This window comes from Cariama cristata, unplaced genomic scaffold, assembly GCF_000690535.1.
Source record: "Cariama cristata isolate BGI_N322 unplaced genomic scaffold, ASM69053v1 scaffold1788, whole genome shotgun sequence".
Classification (NCBI taxonomy): domain Eukaryota; kingdom Metazoa; phylum Chordata; class Aves; order Cariamiformes; family Cariamidae; genus Cariama; species Cariama cristata.
Genome location: NW_009632667.1, coordinates 123,676 through 130,497, shown reverse-complemented (window position 1 = coordinate 130,497; position 6,822 = coordinate 123,676).

The window sequence follows — 6,822 nt, the reverse complement described above, 5'->3', positions numbered from 1 at the left end:
ATCTGTGTAAAGGCAAGCTTCTCTAGCTCCTTCACTACTCCAAATTCACACATGTCATTTAAGTTTGTGACCAGAGAAATGTGTTTCCAAATGAGATGTAACTCTGAATGGGAATTGTGGGTATCGGTAGGAATTACAGTTAAGCAATGGAATTTTTACAGAATCACAGACTGAAGGAGTTGGCAGGGCCCTCTGGAGATCATCCAGTCCAACCCCCCTGCCAAAGCAGGGTCACCTACATCAAGTTGCACAGGGTGGCGTCCAGGTGGGTTTTGGATATCTCCAGAGAAGGAGACTCCACAGCCTCTCTGGGCAGCCTGTGCCAGTGCTCTGCTGCCCTCAAAATATAAAAGCTTTTCCTCATATTCAGATGGAAAACGAATGGATGAATTTTCAGTAACAAGAAACATTTACAGGACTAACCTATAGTCATATCATATCAGACCAAAGAACCAGTTATCCCAGTTTTGTGCACCTGACACAGCCAATAGCAGATCTCTAGTGAACACTGCAAGTGCTCCTTAAAATATACGCCAAACCTATAGAGGCCAGAGACACCATGTAGAAAGGTGCTACTGTTGTGTAACTGTCCGTGAATTTTTCCCTTTGTACATGTAACATTCAGTTTTTTACACTCAGAGTATCTGTTATGTCCTGTGGCAGAGAATTCTGTAGATAGATATACCTGAAGAAGTATCTCATTTTATTTGTTTAGAACTTGACACATACTTGTCTCATCCGATGTCCCCTACATCTTGTATTAGAAGAGACAGTAAACAATTTTTCCCTATTTCCCTTCTCCCTGACACTCATGACATTTAGCCATATCTGCCTTACATCATTTCTCTTCCAGGTCAGACTACTCTATTTAATCATCCTTCATACAGAAGTCATGTCATACCTTTGATCATCCTTGTTGCCCTTAGTGTAAATTTTCTTATTGTGATATCTCTTTCCTTATATGAATGGATCAGAATTGTTCAAAAATATCTAAGATTTGTTCTCATTTTTATCCTGGAAGGTCAGAAGATTTGAGCTCTATCATCCATTAGGAGGGATTAGATTTCTATCCTCTAGTAAACCAAGCCTGTCACTCTAGTGTGAGATACAGCAAGGCAAGCTCTCAAGTCAGAGTGTTGTCTTAGCAAAGATTTTATCTGTCAGGGAGCAGAACAATTTACCAGGTTGCTTTCTAAAATCCCTCAAGTGTTTTAGTGTGTATCTATCTGCATTACTGTCCTGTTCTTTTCAACAGGTTTTAATCATCTGGTTTCTTGGAGCCTGCTTCATCAGGGCTTCATTGTTAGAAGTTCATGACCAGTGGTTGAAGCTTCCCATTATCTTAACCAAGGCATTTTCCTCAGGTAAGTCATTTCAATCCTGAAAAGCCATTCAATAAAGTTAAGAAAATGGGGTGCAGAAATCTCATCACTTAGTTAACATGTTAGTTTAGTCTATCCCTTTACAAATGTGGACAAAAGTACAAAAAATAGTGTCATATCGTGAGCATAAAATATTGCCAGTATACTCTGCACTAACTACTTTAAGAGGCTTCCTGAGCAAAATTCATACAGAATTCACTTTTTTGATAAAATCATGATCTTCGCACAAGGCCAATCTATGAAGGGTTCAATTCTGTAAGAGGTACATGATGCACATACAGGCTTCCAGATACAAAAATGCTGTGCTTCAGAACACAAACTATTTTCCAGAAATAGCCAGAGAAATTGAGCCATATCATCCAGCAGGATGTTCTAGATTTCCATCACTTCTCTTAAATTAACTGCCGACTGAGGCAGACATACAGGCAGGACACTGTCCCACATCTTCCCCAGAGCTGGGGCTATAAGAGGCTCATTGGCACAATGCCAGTTCTTGTGTGCCTATGACTCCACGAGCTTGTCCTGGGATAGCTACAATCCTCCGCAAACAAGCTGTGCAGCCACAATTCAGGAATGTATGCCCACACACAATCTGTACCCTGCTGAGTGGGCAAATAAATAGCAAAGATAACAAAGGAATAATATAGTGCAAAATTCAGTGTATAATAGCTACATAGAAATGTTCACAAGACAATGATAAAATCATAAATAAGGGAAGAGAAGGCAACGGCTCCAGTGACACATTACATCTCCTTTCTGTTTTACCATTAACACCCCCAGAAAACACATTTCTGTCTGGAGAAAGTACAATTCCCAATTTGATCAGAATTGAAAACACCCTGGAAAACTCTTCCTTTGAGAAGTAGTTTTATGGTAAATATTATTCTATACTTGAGTGATTTTATTTTTTTAGATTCAGACTATTTCTCCTGATTTTGCTGCAGGTTTGTTATTACTTGGTTTGCACAAGGAAGGAGCCAGCAACAGTGACATTCAGAATGTTGACATGGAACCCTTGGTATGATTGTGGTACTGAACCAGTTGTGTACAGCAGAACAATGCAAGACTAAGCAGAAGTTGTCTTTCAGCCACAAAGATCTGGTTATTCCACAGGGAAAAATAATTAATTTTTATATTTTCTTACCTTGGATATATTTTTTTTACTGAAAAAAATTATGAAAAAAAATACATTAAAAGAATATCACACAATATTTCGTTACTTGAATTGCAAACAAATACATTCATGCATATTATTTTCCTTTCTTTATATCATGCATTTGGAATAATCTTAAATAACCTAAATGAGGCTTGTAAGGAAACTTAAATTCAACATTAATTCCAGCTGTCACATGCAATTTATACCATTTACCTAGTTTTCTCACTTTTCTCGTTGACAATTAGTGATATGCTCTGGGGATTTTACTGCGACATGCATACAAACTCTGGTGAGGACTAGAGAACTTACAAACTATAAATGTAATATATGTTACTTTATATAAAAAAACTATACATGTAATATAAGTTACACAAGTTATTTTATGAGAGCAACTTTCTCTTACAATAATCTTAAAATTATAGCGATACTTCAGACATTTCAGATCAGATGAGGAGCATGGGTCAGGAGATGAGGTATAAATGAATGAAATACTTAAAATTTTCAAATCCAAATGAAAAATATTCCTTTTCAATTTCCATTCCTTTTCATTCTCTCACTCTTACAAATAGAAATTAATCTAATCATTTTTCCTACTGATGGAATTTTTATTGTTAGGGCTTAAAAAATTGAAACCTATTGAACTACTAAGATAATGTGGGACTCTTTAGATGCAGAACTAAATGGTCACAATAAAATGGCCTATCTACAGTGATAAAGTTCTGGGAGACAAACTTTGGTTAAAAGTCCTGATTATGGTCTTGTTTATTATTACTTCATGGGTGTAGTCCCAGAATTTTCCTGGTAGTTGCGCCTTAAGGTGGGCTGTAGAAGTACATTTAAGAAATGAGCAAACAGCATGCAATTTTCTAGACAGAAATTTTTTGCTTCATAGAGAAAACAGTTCTCTATGAAAAAAAACAGTTATTTGCAGAAGACATTTTCTGACATTTATACTTTTGCACCCTGTTTGAACATTTTTGCAAAGCCGATGTCCTGAAACTCAAAGCCAGAGTCTATTATACATTAAAACTTCTCTAAGCGTGGTTGTATATCTGAGAAATCTCCTCATACTCTCAGCACATCCCCTGCACTCTGTTAGACTGCCCATCTTTTCAGATCTGAACTCATCTCCCAGTAGACTCCATTGCTACTTCTCTCTGATCTTAATTTTGATTTGGAGAAATGGCATGAAGCATATGTTTCCCAGCTGGATCTTCTGTGGTGGAAATTTTATCTGTTCATTCCACTCAGTTCCAAGGGACTTTAAGGTCCCATGAAGGAAAGGATCATCATGAGAAACTATCTCTCTTTCCTCTTCTCATTTTTCAGCAGCAGAAGCAGAATATTACTTTAAAAACTTCAATTAGTGTCATGCCAAAATTATTTTTTCCTCTTCCTTGATCAGATCCAGAGAAAGAGTCACAGATTCATATAAATATGATTTTTAGAATATAGGACAAAGGAATGTTTCAGCAATAATACATATTTCCTGCTATAGGAAAAAAATGTTTCTCTGTGATAAAAATTGACCTGCTTTTGAAAGACATATGAAAAGAAAATTTTTGCATTGTATCACACCAGAGAAAAATAATAGAGATCGGTAATTTAAGTTACCTTTATATATGTAATACATATGGAGGTATAGTAAAGGATAAGGCAGTAAGCCTCAGTAGAAGTTTACTTTTCTACATTCATTTTGTTTGTAGGAAGTTGTAAACAAAAATTTCCAGTAATTTTCTTGTTACAGTTAATCTCATAAAATCAATAAAAATTTTGCATAATAATAAATGGAAATTGCCTCTTGCAAAGTTAACAGGGTTAGAAGACACAATATTACTTCATTAAAAAGTATTAGTTCATAAATAAATAGTTAACTTCTCCTTTCCTTGACACCAGTTGAAGGTCCTGAGTGTGTAAAATGGGACAAAAGTCAGGGGACTAAACCAACTCTTTATCGTCAAGGTCTCTATGAGCCACTTCAGAGATTAGCTTTGTTGTGCTGTGCAGGGTCCATGCAGCTTGAGTGGGTCCTTTGGAAAGCATGTTCTCCTCCATGACAGTTCCTAGAACCTAAGCATCTTTCTTGCTAGAGCCCAGGGACATCATCTGCAGGTAGCCTGCAAGCTGCCAGCACATTGACTGGAGGATGGGAGATGGTGAATTAGAGCTGGGTTTTTATCTGTTTGTGGCCCAAGAGTGGGAAAAAGCAGAAAAGTGCAGGGAAACGATACAGCCAGTCCAGCCAGAAGTTGCAAGTGTTAACTTTTCACAAGATTCAAAAATACTTAGTTTAAATTATTTAATGAGATATTCAGTAAAACATCTAATACTATAGTATTCTCATTCAAAATTGAAAATTCTAAGGTTTAGCCACAATTAATAACCAGTACCTGGCTCTTGTATCTAAGAATATTAATGGTTTCTTGAAGCACTGTGTTACTCAATGAGAGATGAAAAAATAAGTCCTGCTGTAGGGAGTAGCATTTCATGGTTATGCAGATGCTAAAATAATCTTAAGTCAAATGTATTCTGAGGGGATTGATGCTGCATTAGACATGTAACTATATAATAGACAACAGCACAATGTACCTAAGAGGTTCATGAGTTTAAGAAAGGCTTTCTGTGTTTAAGATTTAACTTCAATCCAAACCATCGCTATTCTTGCAGAACCGAAACTTCATATTATTGGGTGGAAGGAGAAGTTTAATGCCATTTTTAGCAATTCTGAATGGCTGAATAGATTTAAATAAAAAGAAATGGTCATTCATATCACTCCCAACTTAAACCTTAGTCTAAAATGTCAGTCGTTTAAAAACACTGACATTCCTTCAACTTTCCATCATATTTTTATTAATTGATCTCCTAAATTTTGATCAAAAATGGAAATACTTTATTCTATTCAAACAGTCTTTTAAAGTTACTTTTTAATCTATGGGATAAATATCTGAGAAATGCTCTTCTAGTCCTTCTGGGAAGTTCATTCCTTCCCTTTGAGCTCTTTTGATACTATTGATTCAAAGTCAGCCCTTTGGAAAATACAAAAGTTACCTAAACATGGTATTATGAAGGCTGCTTTTTTAAAAGCCTTACCCCTTATTTTCTATTGATGAAATAGAAATCCAACGTTATAGCAATCTATAGCTTCCTAATATACAGTGTGGAAGTCACTTCGATCTTAAAGGAAAAGATAATGAAGGAGATGGATTCCACACTAAGTATCTAGTATGGGTGGTCTGAGTGCCGGGTGGGTCCCAGGTAATATTCACAGACCATGCAGAGATGTTAAACTAGTGGATGATGTCTTCTAAAATGCATTTAAATTAGATGTCTAAATTAAACAGAGTTAAAGAGTAGGTATGTTCCCCATCAGCTAGCTGTGACTTTTTTTGAGTAGTCTCATTCAGAGGGACTAAAATTCAGTGGGATAATTTGTGTGCTCAGAGCTGTGAAGACCAACTCAGACACTTCTACTTGTAACTTAAACTGAAAAAAACACTAAGATTGAAACTAATTTTGTGATAGAAGGTTTATAGCTGTTTTACCATAAGTTCTTGACTTAAAGGACTGCAGAAGAAGAGAAGAAAATGGAAAATACTTATTATGAACCCTCTCCTCCATGAACACCTGCATATACATGCGGACATCTATAACTGTCCTCCAAACCCAGGAAAATAATTATCTGTTACAGCAAGATTCCAAAAAGAAGGTATTTTAATGAAAAGCAATGTTTGCTCATCCACATATAGATTCACTACTCTAAAAATAAGTAAATTTTATTCCTCAGGTGTCAAATAGGTGGAAGATTTGTAACATGGTCATGTAGTATACTGGCCCATTATGTTACATTATTGAACACTACTTCTTATTCTTTAGCGCACCATCTGTTCATAACACTTTCAATAATTGGCTCCCATGGATAATATTAGTGTATAACAGAAAGTAAAGTTTGCTGATAATTCCCAAGGACATTGTTTTAAACAGTAATCTGATATACAGATAAGAAAGCGTCAATATTTAGCAACTGGGAACAAGGTAGTGTACTTGGCTTGATACTCTGCAGAAACTGATTTTCTCTAATGTGACACCTAAACTAGACCATGTGCACTGGAGAAGAGCCAAAATCTAAGTCAAATTGTAAGATGTTGACATTTGTCAGAAATTATGTGATGTGGTGTTATAAACCTAGTAAAAAACAGAGCAAAATTTAAGTTCTTAGTGATAAAAATTCAGTTATTCTTTGACAACTGAACAAAAGATAACAATTTTTAATTGAAGGAAAGGATT